The sequence below is a fragment of the Podarcis raffonei genome, chromosome 5 (assembly GCF_027172205.1).
Source record: "Podarcis raffonei isolate rPodRaf1 chromosome 5, rPodRaf1.pri, whole genome shotgun sequence".
Taxonomy (NCBI): Eukaryota; Metazoa; Chordata; class Lepidosauria; order Squamata; family Lacertidae; genus Podarcis; species Podarcis raffonei.
Genome location: NC_070606.1, coordinates 22,665,996 through 22,693,335, shown reverse-complemented (window position 1 = coordinate 22,693,335; position 27,340 = coordinate 22,665,996). Strand labels below are relative to the sequence as shown.

The window sequence follows — 27,340 nt, the reverse complement described above, 5'->3', positions numbered from 1 at the left end:
GCTGGGACAATTTTAGAGATGTCTGAGAGTTCGCTCTGACATGTCGCCAGCCCAAGACTTAAAGCTGCCCTCCAAAGTCTTCAGAAGCAGTAGCAGCTGGCAGGGCTCAGCAGGGTGAGGAGACATGACTTGCCTGGCTTCCTAACATGGTTGCTGTCACTGATCGAGAGGAGGAGGGGCAAGGCTGCAGGGCGGTTGGCACAGAATGGGCAGAGCAGTGGGAGAGTAAGATGTTGTGCCCACACTACACTGACCTCTCCACTGTCTCATCCTTCCCCCTTTCAGTTATTGGCAGAAACCTTCATGTTGGAAAGTCAGGTGAGCAACACTTCCCCACCTCACTCTGCCCTGCTGGCCACTAAACCAAGATTCAAAACTGGTTTTTCTCAATAAAACATGGGTAAAATTAACTACAGTTCCATTGGTAAGAATAACATGGCTAATTGAAAGCAGAAACCTACAACTTGCTCTTGCGGCAGCGTCTGATGGGGAAAGAGAGTGCATGGACCCTAGGCTCATTAATGTAATGCTAAACCACAGTCAACCACAACACTTCAACACAGCCATTGTAAATCATTTGGTTTCACCTGATGAGAAAATGCCAAATTTCATATTATTATTTTTTTTTAAAGAAATTTCAGTAGCATTCTAGTCTCCATTTAAAAGAGAGACATATGTTTGGAGAGCAGATACAGCCCATCATAATTTTCCACCCGTTTTAACAATGTCCTACTGCAATGTGTAGCTATCAAATTGTCATCATAGATTTATAGTGATGCTAAAGTTTGGGATTTTGGCATTTGTAATGGCAAATGTAAGGATCCCCTCCCGCCCCTGAGATCATTGTGAGCGAGAGCCAATACTACAACAAGTTCCCAGAACCACAAACAACCCCCTTCTCTTTTCACAGAAAAAAAATGGGAAACAAAAATGTCCACAAAACTCCCCTCCCCCAAGTTTAGTTCTATTTTTTTTTCCTTTGGAGACAGGGAGAGATGAATAATTCTAGCTTTCAGATAGCATTTGTGTGTTGTTTTGTTTTAGTTGTTGAGCAGATAGAACATCGATTCTTACTTTCATAAGCTCTTAACATTTCTTGAATTATCCACTGCAATTGCTCACCTGGGAAACCAATAAAAGGGAGGTAATACCATTTTAATTGCCTTTTAATACTATTTATCCCTTTGGTTAGAAAGGCGCAAAGTACCACATCACCCCAGAGCTCACTTTGCCAGAAGCAAGTGCTAGTTCATGGATCAATGTCAGACAGGGAAGAGATAAAGAGTGGTGCTCCACTCCAGTGATGCTCAACATCCTCATAAATGATGTGGATCGTTGATGTGTCCATCAAAATGTGCTGGTGATACAGATTTTGAAAGAAATGCATGAATTCTGGAGATGAAATGCCAGTGTTAATCTGGAGCACTGAACGGTAGTCAAATTATATCTAACAAATATAAATTAGAATATATGTGGGAAAGAATCTAAAGAACAGATTCCAGGGTTTCCAGGTTAAAATCTGAATATGAAACAGCAATATAACTCTGTTTCAGAAAAAGAGTATGCAAACTTGTGTCTTGCTGGGTATGTTGAAATTTCCTTCTTGTCCCCTATACTCAACTGCCTGTATCAGGCACAGTCTCTGTTTTCTTGTACCTGCTAATTTATTGGCTCTATTTGTATTTTGGATGGATTGGGGATTTAAATATAAAATAAAATATGACACTAGTCTAAACTGGTGGAGTTGCTAGTCTTTGGGATTCTAATCTCCCTGAGAAATCTCCAGAACCTCAATCTCTACATTGGATCCATTTTGATTCTAGTGTGTATATGTATGTAAATGCATGCTCATGAACACAAATCCCAGAGCACTGCTTCACTTCCATCCAAGAATAACTGCCTTTCCAGATAGTAAATGCTGCTAAATGTTTTGAGCTGAATCTGTTCCATACAGCCGCATCCATTGTGAGATTAAACATTCTTCGGGTTGTTGCCACTCTTGTTTTGGAGTGAATTGGGTTGCAAAAAAATAAAAATCTGCAGAACATACTGGTTAACGAAAAAGTTCTGCTCATGCATAACAGTGTATACTGTGTTAGTTTTATGATGTTAGCTGCCCTGAGTCCAGCTCTGGCAAGGCAGGGCAGGGTACAAATAAAATTATTTATTATTATTATTATTATTATTATTATTATTATTATTATTATTACTACAATGGACACTCGGGTTGCGAACGTGATCCATGCAGGAGGCACATTCACAACCTGCAGCGTTCTCAACCCACGGCGTCGCGTCTGCGCGACCACCGAAACCCGGAAGTAACCCGTTCTGGTACTTCCAGGTTTTGGCGCGTCAGTAACCTGAAAAAATGCAACCTGAAGCATATGTATGACTGTATTATTATTATATTTCATTTTGGGCACTTCCTGAAATGAATGAATAAATCCACTTCCTTGGTTTTAGAGACTAGCTGATTGCTGGAGGCAGTTACTCTCCAACCCCCTGCAATACAAAAATCTGAACTAAAGATTGCAAGATGGTTGTTGTGCTTAATTGCAAACCGATTGCTGTAGTTTTCAAAATGGAGCTCAAGTTGCTTCAGAAGCCTATGGAAGACAAGCCACTGGAGAATAAATGCATATAGATTACATCCTGTGGATAGCTCAGTTGGTAGAGCATGAGACTCTTCGTCTGAGTCATGGGTTCAAGCCCCATGTTGAGCAAAAGATTTCTGCATGGCTGGGAGTTGGACTAGATCAGGCTTCCTCAACCTCGGCCCTCCAGATGTTTTGGGACTACAATTCCCATCATCCCTGACCACTGGTCCTGCTAGCTAGGGATCATGGGAGTTGTAGGCCAAAAACATCTGGACGGCCGAGTTTGAGGAAGCCTGGACTAGATGATCCTCAGGGTCCCTTTCAACACTACAATTCAATTATTTTATTATCTGTGAATGTAATGTCTAATCATGGAATATGTGGCTTGAGTAGTGATCGTTGGCATGGCAGCCAAGTGTATTAGCAGTCCACAAGAGTGTCCTATTTTGGCTGCTGTTGTTTCTTGTTGCTGCTGATGTTATGTTACTTTTATGCATTGATTGCACAAAACAAATAGCATAAGACATGCATTTTATACTTATATTTGTGAACCATTCTATGATATGTAAACAGAAATAATAAATAATATTTTCATGTTTGACATTTGAAGGGCATGTTAGCTGAAATAGATTTACTAGAAGTCAGCCCCATCAATTTCAATGGGAGCTTAATCTCAAGAAAGCATTCTTAGGCTCACAACCCAATTTTGCTTTATTCCCCTTTCCAAAACATTGTACCTCTAAAAGTAATTTATGAAATGCCTAGCGATCTCTTCCCTGGGATGACCTAGGAAAGGTGTCTTATTTCACAGTCTAATAGAATTCATTTAAGGTACCGGGTGAGTTACTGTTAGTGCTCCTTCCACTTCTAATACCTTGTGAGAGTGAATTCCCCACTTATCAGAGACTTCCATCTTGACTTTTATGCAATGGCTTTCTATAGGAGCTGACAGAACGATGCGCTGAGCTGTGTGCTTTTCCTTTTTTAATTAGATTAAAATTTATGTTTTATTGTTTGGAAGTTCTCTGTCCCAGTTATGTAAAGAAGAAGGGGGGGAATAAATGTGCCAATAATATATGTAGATAGCTTCAAATCACACTTCCTGTTGGTTAAGGAAGTGTGGTCTATTGTGACAACAACATTTTAAAGGAGTCCTTTCCAGAAATGCTGGCAATATCTCTAGGATTCAGGTGAAAATGGTGGTGGTGCTGGGACTCCTAATGCTTGCTCAAACAAGCAAGCATTAGCAACCCTGAATTCAGATTAGAATATGAGCCATTGAATAATAGGGGTTTTTTATTAATTGAAGAATCATGGCTCTAAATCGCACTGGAGCCACTCTAATTTGCCTTTCAACTCACAGAGCGCTCCCAACAAGGGTGTGATAGCCTGGGATTCGGGCTCAGACTCGGAACCAGAGGAGACTCAGTCTGCACTGGATCCTTTGCCTCAGGCATCATCTGAACCAAGTCTGGGGCCTGATCCTGAAGAGTCCCAGTCTGCACAGGGCCCCCTGCAACAAACACCAGCTGGGCCGAGTCAGGGGCCTAAACCTGCCCTGGCTCCAGATGCAGTGATTACCTCGTTGCCTTCAGTTGGGCCATCACTTACAGCTGCTCCACTACCGGTTGGGTCAGGGGAGGCTGAGGAGGCCCCTGGGTCTAGTAACCCACCGATGTCTCCCGAGCTGCAGAGACTAAGATCTGAGAGAAGGAGAGACCTGAACACTCGCAGGAGGAGTGCTCGCCTTCGGGCAAAACAGGGAGGTGAGTCGCTGGGGGATCAGGACTGGCCACTACCCTGACCAAGATAAAAGGCTGTTGGACCCCGCCCCAGATTGCAGGAGCAACACTGCTGTATGCTAGAACCTGCCTGAGATCCTGTACCTGTCCTTGCCTGGTTTCCTGCCTTGGCCCTGTTGGACTGACTCCTAGCAGAATCTTCAGATTCTGGACCGCTCCTGGACTGCATTTCACGGGTTACCCCTGGGCCCAGCACAAAGGGGAAGATGGCACATTTGGCTGGGAACAGGGCTTGCCAACATGCCTCGCTTTCTCTCATATGATTTTTCATGCTGCAATTTTCCTAAAGGCAGGAGAATCGTAGACCAATCAAATCTAGCTCTATTTGCTGGGGAAATAAAATGATACTTTTATTGGGGGTGCGCCAGGAAAACTCACATTTAAAATTTTTAATTATGCCTTAATAGCAAAGTTGTGAATCAAAAAAATCTCAAAAACATCCAGGAAGCTGACATTTCACTGGTGAGACATTACATGTAATGTAATGCTGTGCTGTCACCTTAAAAGATGTACACTCCTCTTTCAGAATTACATTGGTATAGGAGCCTAGAAATTATAGGAAACTAAACTCATCCACTGCTTCCAAACTGTGCAATTTTTGAGGCTAATACTATTTTAAAGACCCTGGATGCCACGTTTGACCCCCCCCCCCCGCAATCTCACCTGATATCAGCCAAGTATATTTTAAATTGTTCCTGGGTACCATATTCAATACTTCAAAGCAGATTCTTATGACTGGCTAATATATAAACCCTGCCTCCCATCTACTTGTGCACACTAAACACACACACACACACAAACCCAAAAAAGAGATTCAAAATTGAGTTCTTTGCATGATGTACTACAACACTGATTGCATTTGCTTTGATCAAAGATGATTTTGACAAGAGTTATATTGCATTTGTTAATCAGCAAAATGCTCTTAAAATGTTATTAAAACAAGGTTATTGAATCTGATGGAGGAAGACTGATTTCTCTTTACTTAAAAAGGCAAACAACCAATCCGACATGGTCAAATGCAGCTTTTGGAAAGAGCATGTCATCTCCATGTGTTCTTTTGTTTTGTTCATGGCATGCCCTTTTGGGAGTACACAAGTTAGCCCTACTTCCACAACCTCACAGGAAGAAACTTCAGACCTCCATGCACAGAGATCTGTCTTAGTCAGGCTCCCTGTTGCAGGGAAGATTCTAAGCATTGTCAGCTGAACATTCTTAGAATCCCACTTCAGCCCTTCAAAGAACATGTGAACATCAGAACTGGAGCATTGGGCACAGGGTACAAATATCCACCCTCTCCTCCCCAGTTAGCCCTCACAGTTCTATGAAATGCCTGAATAAGGCTTGAATATCCTCCCATTTTGATCTTTCAAAGTAGTGCTTTCAGACAGAAATACTTCCTGAAACCCTGTTAATTTTTAAAAGCCAATTAATGGTGAGTAGGTTTCATCTTTTTACAATCCTGTTCGCTACCGTTATTTCATCTGTCTTCAGCTGCAAGGATCCCCCCCCCCACTTTTAATTGCTGATTTTGCCACGTTCTGAATTATCCAAATTGCTGAAATCACACATGTGACTATCACATAGTGAATATTATTGATTAATTGATTGATTGATTGAATGAATGAATTTGTATACAATGGTACCTCAGGTTACATACACTTCAGGTTACATATGCTTCAGGTTACAGACTCCGCTAACCCAGAAATAGTGCTTCAGGTTAAGAACTTTGCTTCAGGATGAGAACAGAAATCGTGCTCCGGCGGCAGCAGGAGGCCCCATTAGCTAAAGTGGTGCTTCAGGTTAAGAACAGTTTTCAGGTTAAGAACGGACCTCTGGAATGAATTAAGTACTTAACCCAAGGTACCACTGTACTGCCCTACACCCGCAGGTCATAGGATATGACAAATATGTCATATATAGCCATATTTGGCTATGTGATTATATCATTAAAGGCAAATGAAGTCAATTAAGAGTCAGGACAATACAAACACTTTCAGAACAATCACTGAAAAGTCGCCAAAAGAAAGTTGATGTTTGAGTCTGCCCAAAGTGATCATTAAAAACACACACACACACACAGAGAGAGAGAGAGAGAGAGAGAGAGAGAGAGAGAGAGAGAGAGAGAGAATACTACCATGTTTGCCCAAGTTTTATTCCATTTATAAATTTGAAACCTGTGGTTATCACAAAAGAGTTATAATGTGTCTTACAGAGGTTAATTCAATGGCTAGATGCAAATGTTTCTCAAATTTCCCAAGCTGCACTGACATACAGAGCAACACTGTGTGTCAGAACCATATCCTTATTCAGTCAGTAGCAGTAACGCCTGGTTACAAGCCCGTCAAGAACTGGCATGCGAAGTTTTCTCTGGAAACTTCACAGTGCGCAATTACCTACTTATAAATCCTTTGTAAACATCCCTTTCAAGTAAGCCTATGGCTGCATACACACTATACTTTGAAAGCACATTATTTCCTTCAAAGAATTCTGGGCAGTGTAGTTTATCCCTTCCAGATTTACAATCCCTGGCAACCCTTAAACTACAGTGCCCAGGATTCTTTGAGGGGGAAATGTTTGATCTTTGAGTGAGCTTTAAAGGTACAGTGTCTATGCAGCCAAAGATATTGTCTAAAAGGCCAGTGGAGCAAAATGTAATAGCAAAACAGAGCAGCTTTCTGAACATGATTTGCAATTTTAGAAAACAAAGACAGTACCACAACACCCTCAGTATCTCCTTTCTTGCAATTTGAATCCACTGGTTCAAGTCCTGGCCTCCAGAGTGGGAGGAAACAAGCTTGCTACATCTTCCATGTGACAGCCCATTAGATATCTGAAGATGGGTATCATATCTTCTCTCAGTCTCCTCTTATCCAAGATAAGAGAATGGGAAAGCAATAAATGGAGTGGCTTGAAAAGAGTCATAAAGAGCCATGCCAACTATCTTGTGGTCCCTGTGGCAAAACTATGCCATTCTCGATTCAAACATCAGTTTTATTTCTAACCATACTAACCCTGATATACCATACCCAACATTTCATTGCAATCAAATCATGCAAGCAGCAATTCCACAACGTGCTGTCAAGCAAAACAGTCTGCAAACCCACAGGATAATTTGTTTTAATGAGCAGATCCTTAACATTCAAATGCAAATTGCTAATCAAAACAAACTTGCCAAAGGAAGGCAGGGGTAAATTCGCACAACAAGAAACCTAACGCTAAGCTCTCTAGCAGGTGTTGGGAACTTGTAGTCCTCTAGATGTGGATGAACTACAACTGCCATCATCCCCGGCCACTGGCCATTCTTGCTGGAGCTGATGGGACTTGCAATTCAACAACATCTGGAAGGCCAACATCTGTAGTATGACTGGTAACAATAAAATCTCATCACTCACTAAGAGAAAATAAAATGCTAAATAATAATAAAATAATACTTATTATTATCCAAAAAAAAGCTCAACAAATCTGGGCAATCCTCTCCCCCCCCAAAAAAAAAAGCTTCACAACTTTGGCAATCCTCCCCCCCCCCAAAAAAAATCTCAACAACTCTGGGCCATCTCCCCCCCCTCCAATTTTCTTAAATTGGAGTCTCCAAAAGTAGGGGGCATCTTATACACTGAAAAATACGGTAATTCATTGATCAACAGAAATTTCTTTCATTAAAGTATGGGTAAAAGAATTTTGTGGAAATAGGAGCATGGGGCAGGATTGTTGTTGGTCATAGGTAGTAAAAATTTCTATACATTATATCTGTGTCTTTCTAATAATATCCAGAAGAAAACTCCCAGTGATGTTTTTCAATCTCAAGCTGATTTGCAAATGTAAAGAACTGAATTTAAGATTGGTAAAAACTGAGAAACCGAGAGGAACCAAAATTTACAGACTCACTCACACCTAGTCTTGACATTGACTTCAAAGTACAACAGCCCTGGTTATGCATTTGTTGTCTAGAGCAATATTTGAAGGGATAATAGGAAGGCATTGCATCACACCCAAGAGTTTGGACCAATTAGATCAATCCGAAATAGCACTAGACAAGCAGTTTAGCTACGTTTAATGGGTTGGAGACACTTGAATTCTTTCAAAGGGTTGTTTTGGCCCTGAAGCAATCAGAGAAAGGCATAGAAAGACTCTGGCTGTTCCAATCTGTATGATACTAACTGACAACAGCATACAACCAAAATAGCTGAAAGCAAGGCAGAAAGAAGCCTTTAACAATTCCAAGAGTTTGGAACCAATTGCTGCTGCTTTTAATGGCAAAAGCTCTCTGGTTAGAACAGCTGCATGGTGGGATGAAATTAAACAGGTGCTGCTTTCATCGGGTAAGAAGATGCTCACTGTGAGCATTGCACCTACTGAATCCCTACCACCAACTGCAATGTATGTGTTAAAAACACAGAGCCGCTGCCCAAAAAGAAAGGACTGCAAGTCTAATAATCATATCCTTTTCAGGCTAAGGGGATGAGGTGGAAATCACCATTTACTTGTTCTGTATGGATTTTTCTATTACAATGGGAAGTGTGACCATAAATCAAACAGGGGATCTTTGACAAGCAGGGTCTTTCTTTATAGGCTCCAGAAAGTAACTAATTCTGGTTGCCCAAGTAGGTGGCATTATTGTCACTGGTCTGAAATAATTCACACCCTGAAGCAATCAGCTTCATTTAATGGGATTTAATCTAAGGCAGGATGGCCAGCTTCCACATTCTTGGGGGAGCATCCTCCTCTAGCCAGCGGTCCCTGAGCCAAAAATGTGTTTTGCCACTGAATCTGACCTCATTGTTGGTCAGAGTGGACCTCATGAGTGGTCAAATGCTAAATAACCTGAAAGATCATCTCACCCTCTATATACTCATCAATCCCTTGCTCTGCAGGTGAGCCTCTACTACAGAAACCATCTGATGAGAAAGTCCATTCTGCACAATGTAGCAATCAGCCCTTTAGCATTGTCTCCCACTGCCACCACGCCGCCGCTGCACGATTTCTCTTCTCATCTTGAAGCAAAGTTCTTAACCCGAGGTACTATTCCTGGGTTGGTGGAGTCTGTAACCTGAAGTGCCTGTAACCTGAAGCGTCTGTAACCCAAGGTACCACTGTACTGCCTACTGAAAACCTCCCTCTTCCAACAAGTTGAGATTCTTCCCAGTTTGCATTGGTACTGGAACTGTTTCTAAGAACTTTTTATTTCTTTATCACTTGTTGCATGCTGCCCTGGGCTTCTTTGAGGGGAAGGGTGGGATATAATTTATTATTATTATTAAAAGAAGGATGCTGAACCTGTGGCCATCCAGGCGATTGACTCACCAATGACCACTGGTCATTCTGCCTAGGCCTGAAGGCTGTTGAACAACATATGGACAGCCATCTAGAGAACATGCTCTATAGTAAAGTTGGTGATGCCATTCAGGACTTTGGAATTATGAAGTAGCTCATGTTGTGTCTTTCCATAGAAAAACTAAATGGTGATATCTAGCCAAGCCATATAGCAGGCCCATTCAAACCAATGGATTTAAATATCCCAAGTCCATTCATTTCAGTAGATCAACTCTGAATATGATTAGTGTTGAATATCACCCAAAGAGAAACATTGCATTGTGTGTGTCGGACTTGCTCCTCTCTCACAACCTGCAGGTTCTTGTAGAATTACAACACAGGCTACAGTTTAGGCATAAGTAAACATATATACAAGAATAAACTATTATTTCCCATAATGCTGATGATTTATAACAAATTAAATACCTGATGAACATTAGTTGATGCATGTGCATCGCTACGCCAGTAATCAATTCCAAAAAATGCCAATTTTCATTAAAGAGATTACACTTTTGTCTCCCTTCCTTAGACATGATGAAGGGTGTTCATTTAATCATAATGGCACATTGCTGCATTCTTGTCTCCCATTCTTCAAGTGTGGGAGTTCAATAGTCCCTCTAATGTTTAACAAAAAGAGCTCTAACTGCAGTGATCACACAGCCTGTTATTTATAGGTTTGGTACAAAATTATTTTTGTATAAAGAGGGTTTTCTTCCAGTAGTTATTTCTGATAGCTTTCTTAATATTTCGCCTTTGCGTATAGACAAATTACCATCGATAAAACAAAACAACAATCCCAGGTGCATGTATTCTTCCAGCTATGCTCTATTGTTCTTCTGCCATTCTGACATCCCTTGGGGGATATCCCTTGTATGTTTTCTGGCAGGAGCTGCCGGTTTTTAAATGAAGGTAAGGAATTACATGCAACAACCCCCCACCATGTTTCTTCAAACAAATTTATGGCTTTCCTTGGATCTTACTACAGAAGCTCATTTGTGATCCTGCAGGAGAATAAAATAAAATATCCAAATCCAAGGGATCAGAACTTCAAGCAGAATATTGTGGGAGGAGTGATTTAAAATGGCAGCATTCTTTTGAATTTAAATGCTCTCTAGAAGCAGCCATTTCCTCACCAAGAGCTGCAGCACGTTCATCCTTTTAATAAAAGAAACATAATTTTCCTTCTTTAATTGCTGATATTCAAGTCTTTAATCTAAAATGTTGTTATTATTTTTTCTCCAAATAGGTGACTTTCTCTTTCCTTGATGTCTGTATTTTTCCTTTGATTGCCAACACACTAGATTTTAATTGCTTATATATTTAATTCTCATGTGCATAATTGCACTCCCGCAGTTGGCTGTTGTTGTTTTAATTCAAACAGATTGGGGGGGATTGAGCAGAGTAATCTTAATTCACCGTTAAGGCATTAAGATGAGAGGAAAGTCAGTAAGCAGAGTGACTGCTGCACTGTGTCCTCCCATTTTGCAATAGCCATGGTAGGTGGGTGGGAGAGAGGGAGTAAAATACCTACTTCAGCCCCAGGGATGGTATATTGTCAGGTTGGTTCTTTGAGCATATGGGGGGAATGCCAAGAGCTTTGGATCTGGCAGATACACATTCACCCCAACACTCACTCTCTGGAGCCAACTGATGATTCCCAGGTAATATTGAATTGAAATTGAAATACTTTATTGTCACTGGTACAACTTGTATACAGTGAGATTACACGAGCACCCCCCACTCGGCTCTCTTAGTCTTAATTCCCCTCGTTTACTGAAGCACACCCACCAAACCCGAAAATCAGTTGCCCTGTTGTTATCTTTTCTTTCAGCAGCCTAACAGCCCACGGATAGAAGCTGTTCTTTACCCTATTGGTGCGACTAATCATGCTTCTATATCTTCTGCCTGAGGGCAGGAGATCAAGGAAAGCGCCAGCCAGGGTGTGAATCATCCCTGAGAATTTTCCTCACTCCCCTGAGGCAATGTTCTTCCGCTATTTCATCCAGCAGATTCACGGGACAGCCCATAATATCTTGTGCTGTATTCACCACCCTCTGTAGGCACTTCCTATCAGTTGATGTCAAACCAGCGTACCGCACCATGATGCAGTATGAAAGGACACTTTCTATTGTGGACCAGTAGAAGGAGATCCACCCTCTATTGTGTGGGCAGGGCCTACCTCGTCCAATCCCCTGGCAAAGCCTTCCCAGGTGGGATTGGGCAATTGGCTGAGGTAGGCAGAGACCTCCAGGTATCCAGCCAGGGGAGGGCAAAGCCAGACTGTACTGCCAGGAGCAGCATAGGGTCTGGGGGGCTGTGAACAACCATGCAAAAGACACCCCCCATTTGATGTGGGGAGTGGTCATTCACCCCAACCAGTGCCCAAACACTAGCCAGAGGGGAAAATATATATTTTATGCTTACAGGGGCCACAAGAACATTAATTGCCAAAAACTGGAAAAAAGAAATAACACCAACAAAAAAAGAATGGCAAGATAAATTGTTGGATTATATTGAATTGGCCAGATTGACAGAAGCTATCAGAAGCCAAACAAAAATTTCAAAAAGACTGGGGGAAATATAGAGAATATCTTTAAAAGCAGTCCCCTCAAATTAATACTTGGACTTGTTTTGATTAACTTCCGCAAAATAAATGAAGGTATGTAAGTCAAAAACAGAAAGAAAGAGAGGTAGTAAGGAATTAAGAAGGAAACAGTTTATCAAAAATGAAAAGAGAACCGTGTTGAGGGTGAAGAAAGTCAATTGGAAAAAAAGAAAAAATGAAGTATGGTATTTATATATTGATGTTCATTTGTTTGCATAAATGTTTTAGCTGTATTTCTCTGTTTTTTTGTTTTTGTTTTTTGTAAGTTTTAGTGTTGATTATGTGTTGTTATTATTATTATTATTATGTTTAATGTGTGTGTGTCATAAAATAAATCGGGGGGGGGGAGAGAGAGAGAAGAAGAAGAAGAAACAACAAACACTACCTGAGGCCTCCAGCTGGCCAACTCTGACATAAATGGAAACTAAAAATTACACACAGATCAAAATCTGCGTTGGTTCAGGGGGGAGAAATCCAAAAGCCACAATTACTTCCAAAGTTCAGGGTTATTTTTCTTGGCTTTTGTGGTTCTAAACTAGACCTTTCCTATTAGGTACATAATGTTGACTTACAGCTGCAACACTCAATAATAATCTGCTTGTATGTCAGTCAGTGCAATAATAGATTTTTAGCTACCTTTGTTACTTTCCGGTATGTTTCTGAATGACAAATCCATTTGTCGCTGTCAAATAAATCCAGTATTCCTATTGAAGTATTTAAAGCCTCTCAACGAGGAAGGCAAAGAAATCACATGCAATTGTGGTTTTTTAAATTACATTTTAGGGGAATTATGCTAACAACCCCAAAATCCATCAGCTAATGGTATGATATTATAGGGCTATAAGGAGCTTCTTCATAGTGTCTTTCCACCTTCTGCCACTTTTAGAACTAGGCATCTTCTATTGGTGTAGATGGCCAGTTGAAACAATAGTTTATACTATGATGCAATGAGTGAGGGTGGTGGTGATGATAAAGCCCCTGTAAATGTTTGGTTAAGCTCCCCAGCTGAGGTGAGCCATCCACAGAAATTCTATTTTAATAAGGTGATGGAATTTTATTTGCAGAGGATGGAATAGCTCATCTCTGTTGTGAACAATTTTTGTTTGAAGTGAATGTTTGATTATGCATTTGGATTCATTGTAAAGTGTTTCTCTAAGATGCTGAAGTTTGGTCAACAAACAAATGTTTGCTTTGGCATATCAGAAAAAATTAATGATAAAAACTGTTTTCTTGATGGGAAGACTTAATTGGAAACTGGTAATTGATGGTTGAGTGATAGGGGAAAACCTCATTTTGTCTAGAATTGCTGCTTTGTGTCAAGTGTGTGTGTGTGTGTGTGTTCCTCTCAACATCAGTTTTGTAATGTTTATTTTTTGCCACTGCTGCTGGCTTTTGTCATGCAAATACTAATCTTGTAGGGAAATGTCAGCCTATGCATCTTTTATACAGGCTTGATTTATTTCATGTAATAGAGAGTAACGTGTCATTCTGTTAAAAATTAAATGTGTTTTTAAGGCAATGCTCAGGCTTATGCAATATTCTTAAAGGAACACATTCCCAATGCAATCCTTTATGCGTCTACTCTACTCAGAAGTCAGCCCAAGCCATTGAACTAATTAGAATTTCTTCTCATGAAATTGTATACAAGATTTCACAATCACTTTTATTAGATATCTTTCTCCCGCAATGCATTTTTCCAAAGCCAAGTCCTGTTCTGCACCCCTTAGTATGTAAGACTCCAGGTCAAACTGGATAACGCTCTTGAGAGACTTCTGAGAAAATAACCTCCATCAACGAATGCTGAATGGGCGTGAATAGGATAACAGAGACACACCCCATTCATTATTCTTTGTTTTTCTTTTGTAACCAGTCTCAATCGTTGATTCAAATTTTCATTTCTTTCTCATTACCAAAACAAAATACTTATTTATATTGTGAAATTGAAAAAACAGAAAAGGTGAAATGGTCTGGCAATTTTCTCCACCAAAAAAAGAGGAAACCTCTTTCGTCTCCATCTCAGTCCTCTAGGGGAGTGTGTATTAATCAATAAATAACCATGTGCGCAACGTGAATTACATGTGACTTCCCCATCCAATCAGCATCACCCATCCCTTGGGAGGGTGCTGATTAGGCAAGAATGACCCAGGTGATTTGCCTTACTTATAGGATTAATTCATGCACAATTCCAAAAAGCTCGACCATGAGGAAGGGGTCCCATGTCAGTGTGTGGAGGGAAAGGCAATGGGGTCTTCATAGAGTTCCTTGTGGAATGATATTATGATAAAAATGTGCTAACTTGTATTTAGTAAGCCTCATGTTTTCATAACTCATGTACGTCTACTCTTATGAACCTACTTTTATGTGGAAGTCTAGCCACAAGGTCACTTCCTGGTGGAAAATTCTCCGTTAGTTCATCTTTAATAGTAGCCAGATGGGTGTGAATCTTTCCTGTTTCGTCTTGCAGCGCTACATACTGCTGGGCAGAGTAAAATAATGAGCATGAAAAATTATTCACCTTCGTGAGTGAATAAGGATTCCTGTTCAGGTGCCATATATTCACTTTCAGCCGCGTACCATGGACACATATGATCTTGTGCAAGGTTGTTGAGAATAAGCATTCCCTTACATTTCAAAAACCTGGTCAAGCAATCAGCACAGCAGCAAGGCTCACTTTCCAGAATCCAGATTTAACCCTCTCCGCCGGAGAGATCCATTCCTCACCCACACCTCAATTGCTGTGCACCTTCTGTAGCTGTTCATGCCAAGAGGTGCTGAACTGCAAATAAGGCTTCTAATTCTTCAGAATCAAAGGCTGCCTCGGTAATGACAAAGCAAACACAGGGTAATTTTAGTGGCTGCCAGTCTTGTTAGATGATTTTATACATCACTTGAAGCCCCTGCATTAGTCTGTTTAGAATGACATGGCAACTTGTGATTAGATAGTAAATTTACTGTTTGAATAGGACGAGCGTCAGGAGGGGAAAAGGGGGGGGAAAGAAAAAAAGGAAAGAGGCCAACAGCCGAGTTCCAATTTCCAATATAGTCTGGCACGCTCCATTGCTCCTGAACATCTCTGAAGCAAAGCACTATAGTTAAGCTCTTGCCTGGTATGAAGGGCTAAAATTCACAAGAAGAATTGGAAGCGAATTATCACCAGAGGCCCAACTATTCACATTATTTTCAGCTTTGTCCCTTGATGACAAAATATGCTTTTGGTACTTCCTGATAATGGAAGGAAAGGCAGAAATAGAGAAACAATTATTCCTACCTCCTAACTGTAAAAATATTTACATTTCCAAGAATGTGTGGGTTTTTTTAAAAAAATGTGAATTTTTCAATTTATGTGTTACCTTGTTAGTTTTATCCTGCAGCATACTTGATGTCTGATGGCAACATGCTTGATGTCTATCCCCAGACTCCTGTTTATCTCACACACAACTCGAGAGAGATGGTGATTTGCTCAAAGTCAACCAGTCAGATTTATGGCTAACCTGTGGGTTAAACCACTGAGCCTAGGGATTGCCGATCCAGAAGATCAGAAGGCTGAGCTCCCGTTGCTCGGTCCCTGCTCCTGCCCACCTAGCAGTTCAAAAGCACGTCAAAGTGCAAGTAGATAAATAGGTACCACTCCGGCGGGAAGGTAAACGGTGTTTCCGTGCTCTGCTCTGGTTCGCCAGAAGCGGCTTAGTCATGCTGGCCACACGACCCGGAAGCTGTACATCGGCTCCCTCGAACAATAAAGCAAGATGAGCACCACAACCCCAGAGTCGGCCACAACTGGACCTAATGGTCAGGGGTCCCTTTACCTTTTTACCATTTTAACCTTGTTCTCCCCAATTCAAGTCCAACATTCTTGTCGCTGTGCTACTCTGGCTCTTTAATACTTAGGACCAGATTCAACCAGCTGGTACCTTAGCAGAAGCCAGTGCAAGGACTCCCATTAGCACAACAGGGCTTCCCCTCTGGAAGGGAAAGAGTTTGGGTAGATTTGAGGGGTTATTTGATAGGTTATTCGGAGTGTGTGAGGAGAGGGGAGTGTGGCCTTTTCATTTCAATGGGACAGGATGGAATGGGAAGGCAGAATCTTGATTGGAAAGTTGCTTTTATTTTATATTTTACATAACACATTTATTTTTAAGCTGTCAGCATTAGGGGGTGTAAGAAAGTGGTAGGAGAAGCCAAAGAGAAGGAAAGGATAATTGTTTGTGTTGTTTTAATATTATTCTATGCTACTTTGCAAAATAAGCATCAAGGCAGCTTATGCAATAAAAGAATAGAACAAATTTCATAACAGAAAACATTAGCAACTCTGAAAACAATAAAAATAAAAGAGGAGATTAAAAGCTAGCAGCAATGAGTTTAAACGTTTAAAAAGCCTGGAAGAATAAATGGTTTTCAGCTGTCACTGAATAGATAGTAATGTAGGTGTCAGGTGAGAATTTCATAAGCAGGGACCACCACAGAGATGAACCTGTTCCCTTTATTCACCAGCCATGTTACCACCCACCCTGTTCAACAGAGATGTAGCTTGGGCTTTATTTTCAACCTGTGTTCCTCACAACCAACCTTTCAACAAGCAATGTTGCATCTTCCTCCAAAGCACTGAAAATAATATGGCCTTGCATCTCTGCCCCATCAGCAAGAGCTCCGCTCTCATTTAGTCTACTGCAAGTTTCTCCACCCTTGACTTCCATTCTCTTGCCTTGCTTCCCTTTTGATTATCCAGCCCTCTCATGCTAAAATCATCCCACTGGCCCTGAATAAATCCCTGCACTGGTTTCCTGACTGCTTCTGGATCCAAGTACAACAGAAATCACCAATGAGGTCCTCTAGATATTGTTGGACTATGACTCCCATAATTCCTGCCCATAGACCATGCTGGCTGGGGCTCATGGGAGTTTGTAATACAACAGCTGGGAGGCACCATGCTGGCTATCCCTGTGGTACAGTGTTTTCTAAACATGGGTCTCCTGCTGTGTTTGGACGACAACTCCCATCATCCCTAGCTAGCAGGACCAGTTGCCAGGGATTATGGGAACAGTAGTTCAAAAACAGCTGGAGACCCAAGTTTGAGAAATGCTGTTATAGTACAAGCTCCTTGTCCTTGCTTTCAAAGTCTTCCATACCCTTGTCCCTCATCTCCCCAGTCTTATTCTCAATACACCCCTGCCTCTGACCTTCACTCCTTGATCTCTACCACCACCAGTTGCTAAAAGGTCTCCTGCTTCTTCAAAAGACTCTGTTATTTCTCCCTACTACCATCCCACCCTTCAAAATGATGGGCGTTTTACTAGCAAATGTAAAAATATCACCCCGACCAGGGTGTCTCTCTCCCCCCACCCCCACATTTTTGTAGACATTTTTCTTCTGTGTTATTTTTGATGATTGGAAATAGCAGTAAGCCCCTGCTACCCTTTCTCTGCCACAAAGGAGGTCAGGAAGTCTCGGAGAATTCATTGCCTTGCTATTTCTGCTACAGGAAGCTGCCAGGCTGGCCCATTGTTTTGTAGTTTTTAACCTAGGTTCTGCATTGAGCTGAGCATTTTTACAACCTGAGCCTTCACTTAGGCTCATGAGCAGGGTAGCCTCTCTTCAGTAGCCCAGTCATAAATGAGCCAGAAGCTATAGGAAAGGAAAGGTACACAGAAGTTTTTACCCATATAATTAGGAAATCACTAATGAGAGTATGGGAGAGATACAAAGACTTATTGAAACAAAAGACTCCTTGCTGGCTTTCACCACATGAAGTGTTACTGCTCAAACCACTTGGAAAGAAAGGAAAATGGCTTACATATGCTGGCTTGTTATAGGACCAAGATGGAAAATGGAAATTAAGAGATTATGATGAGATAAAATATCATTTTCAGAGTTGGTTGCACTATTGACAATTACATGAAACAAACAAAGAAGACAGTAAGAAAGGATTCAGTTATACGATATCCAAGTTTCAAAGGGAAGTGGTAGAAGGGAAAGTTAAATGATTGCGTATAGCATCCAGCTAGAATGGGAGACGAAAGACGAAGAGGTGAAATCAGTTATGATTAAATGGTAAGGTTATGGAAAACTGACTTAAAATTTACAGATTGTTCCTTGTTGAAAGAAAATTATATGAAGGTGATGTATAGATGGTATATAACACCAGTGCAGCTAGGAAGAATGTATAAAACCAGTTCAAATGTGTGTTGGAAGTGTAAAGAAAAGGAAGGGACCTTTTACCATATGTGGTAGGATTGTAATGAAATTAAAAAGTTTTGGGAAATGATATACAATGAATTGAAGAAAATGTTGTATCTAACATTTATTTAAAAACCCGAAGCATTTCTGTTAGGGATTGTAGGAAAAGACCTGCCAAGGAAATTGAAAAATATCTTCATGTATGCGACAACAGTGGCAAGAGTCTTAATTGCACAAAGATGGAAAAACGAGGAAATCCCGACAAAAGAACTATGGCAAGAAAAACTGATGGACTACGCAGAATTGGCAAAATTGACACACAAACTACGGGACAAGGATAACTGTGACTTTAAAGATGAATGGGACACTCACAAACATTTTTTTGACAATAGCTAATTGGATAAATTAAGGATCTATACAATTTTGTAACATGCAGAGAATAACATTTGTTGATAAACCAGAGAGAGGAGCTGAGGGAAGTCTGGGGGGGAGTGGAGGGGGGTTACTTTATGGGGAGGGGGAGGGGGAAAAACAGGGGAGATTAAGGATGATATGTTTTTTTGATAAAATGTCTTGACAGTAGGGCTTCCAGAGGTCCCACAATGCCTGACAGCATCAAATGTACATATTTGCTAGCTGTTCAGAAGCACTGCTTTGCCTCTATGCACAGTTTGTCTTCTTTGTGTGATCTCAGCCAATAAGGGAACACATTGTGAACAAAGCCCTCTCTTTGAATAAGAGGGGATAAGAGGGAACATATTCATCTATTGCTGAAACCACCTGGCTGAAGTGCCTCTATTTCTGCAGTGGTTACAAGGAGTACCAGCCTTGTTTTATTTGGCAGTGAGCCAATGCATTTCCTTCCCTTCCACCACGAACAATTTTGCACACTGTTCCATGCTCCCTCCCAGAAGGAAGGCGCAAAAGGGAGCACCTTTTCAGAGGTCATGCTAACTTTTGCAAAGTTGAGTTCTCCTTTGCATTAGCATTTTTCCCCAAAAAGGAAACTATCATGGGGGCTACACAAGCACTGCCATAAACCTTGGTTGTTCTATTAAGGTGCCACTAAAATATCAAAGGGACAGCTTTGAAGTCATGGCATCTGTGGCCCATGTCATGGGCCACATTATCTCACTTGCTCTGTTACAAGGGAATTACGAAGCTCCTAGACAAGGTATGAGAAACCTGGGGCCCTTTAGATGTGATTGGACTCCAACTTGCATCAGCCCCAGCTAGTATACCCAATGGCCTGGGATGATGGGAGTTTTAGTCCAGCAGTGTCTGTAGAGCCACAGATTCTGCACCTTTTTCCTAAGCAAACCAGGCCCACTCATTAAATAGAGTGCAATTTTCCTGAGAAATCCTTCCCTGGCTTAGAATGGAAACCAAATTCTAAACATGTGCAAAGAGCTCTGGAAGATGTTTTCCTGGGTACCTAAGTTTTTAAATAGGGATATTAGGCATCCTGGAAGTGCATGTTCCTGGAAACCTTGCATCCAGGACACTTATGAGCATGCTTAGCAGTATTGCATACACACAGAGTCTTCGGATGTATCGTTCCCAGGGTGTCTTAGATTCTTTCTACTCAGATGTCCTGGAAAACTGCATGACCTGGGATCTCCAGCACCTAGCACTCTGCCATTTCATTTAACCAGGTACCAAAGGGAAAGAGAAGCCTCACAGGGATGCCTCCTGGTTGCCTTCACTGCTAGGTATGTTTTGGGTGAAGGGAAGGTGGCACTGTGAGGACAGAGGCGCAATGGGGTTGACAGACACATAAAGGACTGCCAGTGTTTTAAGACCATGTAAAATGACATTTGCCTAGCACCAGCTTCATATAATATAGGCAGGTGGTTAAAAAACTATCCTATTTTCTTGGGTTTTAATCAACACACTGTGGATGGTTTTTTGAGCTGCTTTGGAACTGCTATCATTATACTGTGTATAGCAATGTGTTGTATTCTCTGCTTTATTGAATGTGTACGTAGTCATTTTACAGCATTTATAATTAAGAATGAAAACAAAAGAGAGACACATAAAGGTCCCCTCATGCTACCAATAATTTTGTTGAGAACGCAATAGAGTTTCTGGATTTTGGAATTGTGCTTGGGGAGGAAACCAGAAACATTTTTCTGGAAGAAAAAACAACTTGCATTGCTAAACAATCCCTATACTTGTTCGCTTGGATAACTGTCCCATTGAGCTCAATGCAGTTTGCTGCCTAGTAAGTGCACTCCAGATCAGAGCACCCTTCACACATGAGGGGAAGACCACATGATGAAGGGGAAACAGAGCCACACCACTGCTCCTGCCACTCAAATCATACAGCTTCCCTGGTCCTGCCTCCAGTGTCCGTGTATTGTGAATGTCTGCAGGAGTGAAGATTACACTAAAGGGCTCCACCTCATGTGGAAAGTCTATGAGCATAGGCTTCACCACTGTTCAGTGTGTGTCCAAAGGAGCTGCATGACATTGTGTGCCCTTGGAGGCAGGGGCAGTGATGCAGCCCAGATGCCCAATAATCACTTGAAGCTGCCTTTGCGTATTTAACATGTAAAAGGAGCTTTAGCTGAGCCCATATCTGAATCAAACTGAGAGTTTGGCCTTCGGTACCCATTTCAGCTGCAGCCTGATAGTGAAGAGTGAGTGACAACATAGTCCGGGCGATTTCTTTTCTTTCTTTGCGCAAACTGGTTTGCTTAGCTGTGGCAGAGGCTTAATGTGTGCAAAATGCCTGGAAGACACAGGCTGTGATTGTCACAGCCATCTTTGGAAATCTCATCTTGCAAGGATCACATCCCTGCTAAGTGCATGATTATTTTTCACCCGCTCGAGAAATCAAGAAATGCTTTAGGCAAAATGACCTTTCATGGGAAAGAGAGCTTGCTGGCGTGTATGTGTAGACAGAGAGGTAAAAGCATAGCTATGGATATTTCCACCTATGTGGTTTTCACAGTGCAGTGATCAAAACGATTGTTGCAGTTTGTATAAGCATCATTATCTGCAGCTGGCTTAATGGCTCATCATCATGCTCCCCTTTCACAAGCACAGGCGCTTCCTGCCTAAGAGCTAACACAAATGAGTGGAAGACCCGTGGATTGTATTTGTTGCCGGGCTGGGCTATTTCTTATACTCAGACCATATTAGTATGAAGAAGAAAAACCAGACAAATACCTTTTCCTCTCAAAGGGAAAAACAGAAATATCTGTCAACTGACTTTACCGCAAGTAAGATGCTCCCTCCACACCCTAAACTAAGAAGGAAAAGCGTCTCAGGCTACAATCCTATACATTTGACTCAAAGTAGTATACCATGACAATCAGCGTTATTGTTCTGCATTCAAAAGCACACATCAATCCTTTGGGAGATCAAGCATTACTGGGAAGCATGATCCTGATGGTGTACATCAGGTGTGTATGGGGTGTTAGGGGAGAGGTGGTACCTCTGATGGGGGACATGTCCTCCTTCTAAGGAAGTTTGTCCACTTTTGGTCTCTACCCTGTATTTAGCTCTCACCTGTGGCTTCCAGAAGCTGTCAGCGTGCAACAGCAGCCACAGTCCAGGAATGGCTTTGACTGGCTGGCTAAACCAGGTGAGGATAGCCAATGGTCTCAAACCCTTGGTGAGTCAGGGACTTCCCTGCATGTGAAGACAGGCTCTGATGGATTGAGTGGACAAGGCCAATAGTGGGTCCAATGGTCAAGAAGGCAGTTTCTGCACATGATACAGAGGGTAATTTACAGAGTAAACCTAATTTACTGAGCCTCTGTGCCATAGCCCCTTCCTCGCTCCTAAAGGAAAAGGGGGGGCTGATCTAGGCATTTATTACACACACCTCTGTATGTTGTAACAGGACATTACATCATAAGATCCGAAAAGTAGACGATGGAACTGCCATCATTTTACATAATCTGATCAAGATATATTGTGGGCACTCTGTTTTTCTATTTCTTCCTCTCTCTTTCACATACAGACACACAGGCAATGGTGAGGCCGACTACTTTTACGGGAACAAGATAATGCCACTATCGTGTAGGAGATTCTCTGGAGCAAGGAGCACCCAAGAGGGCAGGAGATAACAGAGTCATCCAGTGTAACTCTACAGATGCTATTTTGTGTGGAGCATAGATTTCAATCTCACAGAACATATTTGTTGTCCCACAGATACCTCCTGCACAATTCATGTTGGTCTCTGAGGTTTGCTATCAGTTTGTGCCACACCATCAATGGAATCCTGTTGCTTAATCAGATAGGAGCATCGCTCTACCATCCTCTAATGTTAAGATTTCTGAAGGTGTGTACTCTTTCCATCCATTCACATTAACTACCCATTTAGCATACATGCAGAGTAGGTAAGAAGAGTACTCTCCCCACTTTCAATCTATTAACAAAGAAATCCTCTAGTGTTGCATCAAGTGAAGAGATGGTTGCCTTTTGGATCACTTGCTTTCTCCCTAGGGAATACTGATAGTGTTTCTAGAGCTGACTGAAGATGCTTTCTCAACAGCACTTGATGGTTAGATGTTTATTTACAAAGCAAGCCACCTCTGGCCAGGGAATTGTGGGTGGAAGCTGCCATACGAAGCTATCAGGTGTCTGGTCCATCTAGGCTAGTACCTGGAGTTTGAACCTAGAAGTCTTTGCATGCAAAACAGATGCTCTACCATTGAGTTTCAACCCTACAACCAGGGTACCCCTACTGCAAGAAATGTGTGCGCACAGGCCCTCAGCATCACCCCACAATTTAATGGGGTTTTTTCTTCTTTTGACTTGTTCAGGTCTGTAGAGGCATGAGGCTCACAGTGGACGCAGGCACTTTCCCTGTCAAGCATTCAGTACCTTGGACAGCTCCTGTGAAACTCCCTGGTAAGTTATCTCTGCAAGGAATTAAGAGACAGTGGAAGTCTTACGCTGATCAGACCTGGACTGTGGTAGAGTGTGATTCCTTTCCGAAGCTTAACAACAACCCCACATAACTTGATGGGCACTATAACTATGTAATACAGTTCATAAGTCTGTTTACATCAGTAGCTAATACCAATTCTGCAGCATTTCAGCTGTCATAAGCCACATTTGCACCACACATATAAAGCTCTCATCAGAGGTGGATTTAGGGGAGCACAACCGGTTCAGTCGCCCTGGGCACAGAGAGTTGGGGGCACCGCAACTATGTGCAGAAGCAAAGGCGGGGGGGGGAGAGACCAAATTTTGGTGTTGCACAGGGTGCTGCTGAAATTTGAGACCCCAAGGTCTGCCACTCGTCTCATATACCACTTTAACAGTTGCTGCTTCCTTAAAGGAATCCTGGGAATTGTAGTTTGTGGGGGGGGGTTAAAAAAATGAGAATATTTCAATTGAACAAACTAAAAGTGAAAGTGAATAAACAAAACAAAACCCTGTAATTTGTTGACTGCCAAGTGTTGGTAGGAGACCCCTGTGCCCCTCACTGAGCTAGTTTCCAGAGTGGTTTAATAACCAGTCCCACTTCATGGGGAACTCTGCAAGGTGCATATGTGGTCCTAGAGTCCCACAAAGAAAGAAGCAAACTTATTTTATTAAAAAAAACAAAGAAAGAAGCAAACAGAAATTTAAGCATGCTGAGAATCCTCTGTTGGATATCCTTAACCCACCCCTGAACTACAATTCCCAGAGTTCACTGGGGGGAGAGAATTATTAGTAAACCAACTTTTATGCGGATAAAGTTCCAGAATTTCAGTGGACCCATCGATGAACCCCAAGCTCAAATCCATACCTGCTTTGGGAATCAGAAAAAAATGCTGGGGTGAGGGCTTGTTTTTGATAGTAAAGAAAACATTGCATGTACTGCAGCCGAGTACAAAAACTGTGATCTCTATAAAAAAAAGTTAATCATGGAAAATCCAGGCATAATTCATGTTTGTAAAAGGAGGGGGCAAAACCTGAGAGCTAATGAGAAGCAAATTGGCCAGAGCAAGTTTAGCAGTGGCATTCCCTTTTAATGTTCCAGCTGCCATCCTTTCTTAAAGCCATGCAGCTGTATCAAATAATGACCTGCAATTTGTAATATGGGTGTTTATTATTATTTTTGCTTTCTATGTTTCCCCCCCTTAAATTAATAAGGTATCTCTTGTAATAAAACTGGTCTGCTGGGAAGGTTAGCTCAATTGCACCACCCACTGGGACAAAAGCACACAGCGTTATAAACCTCAATGCAATCAGGAAGACATTCATTCTGTGTTAGAATGTCTCTCTTTACACTGCCTGTGCAGTTTGCTGCCGTCATTCCTCTCTCCTTATCCCCACTTTGCATAAGACGCACCGCACAAAGGAAAATGTCTCAAGCCACCGCCATCTGTATTCTTCTATAGCTGCAAAAGGCAGGTTAAGACACAGTGTGAGAGGCTGCCTCCTGGATGTATTTGGATTGAGGAATGAAAAAGGAGAGCATTTCTGCTTTTATGGGAGGGTATATACCCTCCCCCCTTTTCTTCCTCACATTACAATGAAGGGCTTAAGTGATCTAACTGCAGATCATTTTTTATTTATTGGTGAGAAGGCTTCCCTTTCTGGCTTCTGTCATCTCCGATTAGTAAACACCAACGGCTCCAGGAATATGTTGTCTGTTCCGTCACCGCAACCCACAGAATCAAGCCATTTGAGAGACAGACTGAGTGAGCTGTGGCATGGAAGGAGCAGAAGAGAGGAAGGGAAGCAGACACAGAAGTTTACCCTGTCAAACTTGGAAAACTGAAAGGACCACAAGGCATGCCTAATGAAAAAATCCTGCTCACTCTACACAGGTGGGGTGCTTTCATGTCAAAAGAGCTTGCCCCTCCCAATATGTCTTGCTTCTGGACCATTTTAACACATGTAGCATGCAGCTGTAATATTACCCTCTCCCCCCCCAAAAAAACACCAACCAATGAAAGGCAAGATTTCAAGGTCACAAAGCAGGGAAGAGAAGTGAGCTTTGAAATTAAATCCTACAGTAAGGGGAATGGTTAAAGGGCTCCTTTTTATCATCCATGTGTTACTTTCTGGGTTAGGGATAGGGGATTCAGTTTGCATTTAAATGCAAATTGATCTAATATGTAGACCCAAACACAGCTGCCCTTCAAAATTCATGCTTCTCTGCATTTGGCAATGCAGTTCTCCCATGAAGTACAAAATGTGTTATAAAGGCAATTGCCCTTTTTCATAGAGTTTGTGTCAAAGCATGCATTGGCCAAGTGTGCATAAGCCCATCCTGCCCCATTTCTCCCTCTTCCAGGTCCAAAAGGAGCCACACATTGGCAGTTGCATGTCAATCGGACACACCTAAAATGGTTGCCACTCGTATTGCGTGACCAGGCCGACAGCCCAAACTCCCAGGGAACATAGGAAATAAAGACTCTGGCAACATTATGGAATTAAAATTAGGCCACAAATTTATTAAACTTCCGAATGTAGGAAGACCTTGGCTTAGGTCTTGGGCTTGTATCCCTCCCAGCCCCCAAGCCGGGGGGAACTGGGGCTCATAGGGTAAATGGGATATGGGGGTGCTCTGTGAGATGTAATTGTAAGCAGGGAGCCCAGCCCATATCCCTGCATGCAGGGTAATTCACTCACAACCTTTCAGTCTATGGCCAGTGACACCTATTTATGTAACCCCTTTAAGAGGGGGACCCTGGAATCGCCGCCGCAGGGGGGTGAGTCACCACTTCAACCCCCACCCCCATTATAGGGAAGAAAAGAATAAAGGATTCCACCCATCTCAGATACATCACAATAGAAGCCCACTCATCTTCTCAAGAGCTGCATGCACAAGCCCCAGCTAATTTTTTGTACTTTTCTTTTTATATATCTTTTGCTTGGGAGGGACCATGGGAAGCACTGGATCTTCCTCTCTGAGCTTTGAGAGGCAGACCTAATGTTGGATGCTGCATCTCGGCCACTGCAAAAAATATCTGTGGACCCTGCCCTGCTAATGTCAGAGCTCTGATGTCAGTAAGGCAGAAAAGGGGACATGTTCGGGGCTGGCTAGGGAAAAATATTGGATCCTAAATTAGGGCCCAAACTAGGGCCAGTTTGAGCTGGCATAGTTTATTTCCTTCCCATTGAGAACAATGAGAATTATAAAAAATATATATAGAATATGGAAAAAGAGAAAGGGACACACAAGTGCTCCTGTGCTCCTCCTTCTACGAAAGCCTAGCAGAGCGTTGGGTGAGGTGGCTCAATGGCTTTGGTTTCCTCCACCATGCCCTTTAGGATTGCATCCATACTCACTATTATGAAAAACAAGTTGCAGTACAGGAGGGAGCATAACACTGACCAAGCAAACATCAACGGGTCAACATACCACCTACAGTGATACAATGAAGCTGCCTTTCAAATCAGGCTCTAAATAATAGTGAGAGTTTTCCAAAATGACTTGTCAATTGTTATTTTTAAAGGATTTCACCTTCTGGGGGTGGGATTGTCTTTTATGACTGCTGGGTGATGACCCCACTGGGCATGATAACCCAGTCGGGGGGGGGAGAGGCAGACTATGTTTAGGGCAGCTTTTCTAGCACCTCCCCCTTTTGGGGGTGAGCAGCGTGGATCCTAAATAGGGCTGCTCAGTCGTGGATACCAAGACCCATCTTTCAAGAGAATGAATTACTTAGGATAAGCACCAAATCAACACAGTCATCGATCCTGATCTGAATTCGCAAAGATGGCAATCAGAGAAGCCATGTTTGGTGGCAGATTTCATGTGCTCTCCTCAATCCCATGTAGGGGTGTGTTGAAGCTAATCTGTAACTAACAGAATCTATGGAAGGTATGAAATGAATACAGTTAGGCCCAGGCACAATCATCACCCTGCTGTAAGCCAGCAAAGATCACCAGTG

The 27,340-nt window shown here is 42.0% G+C and overlaps 1 long non-coding RNA gene across 1 annotated transcript; it reads left to right on the top strand.

Moving 5' to 3' along the window:
• Positions 1-5,649: 5,649 nt before the first annotated feature.
• LOC128413801 (uncharacterized) lies at positions 5,650-25,845 on the top strand. The gene is made up of 4 exons (XR_008330464.1): positions 5,650-5,831; positions 22,653-22,840; positions 23,267-23,354; positions 25,058-25,845. It is a non-coding gene; the product is annotated as an uncharacterized LOC128413801 (long non-coding RNA).
• Positions 25,846-27,340: the final 1,495 nt, after the last annotated feature.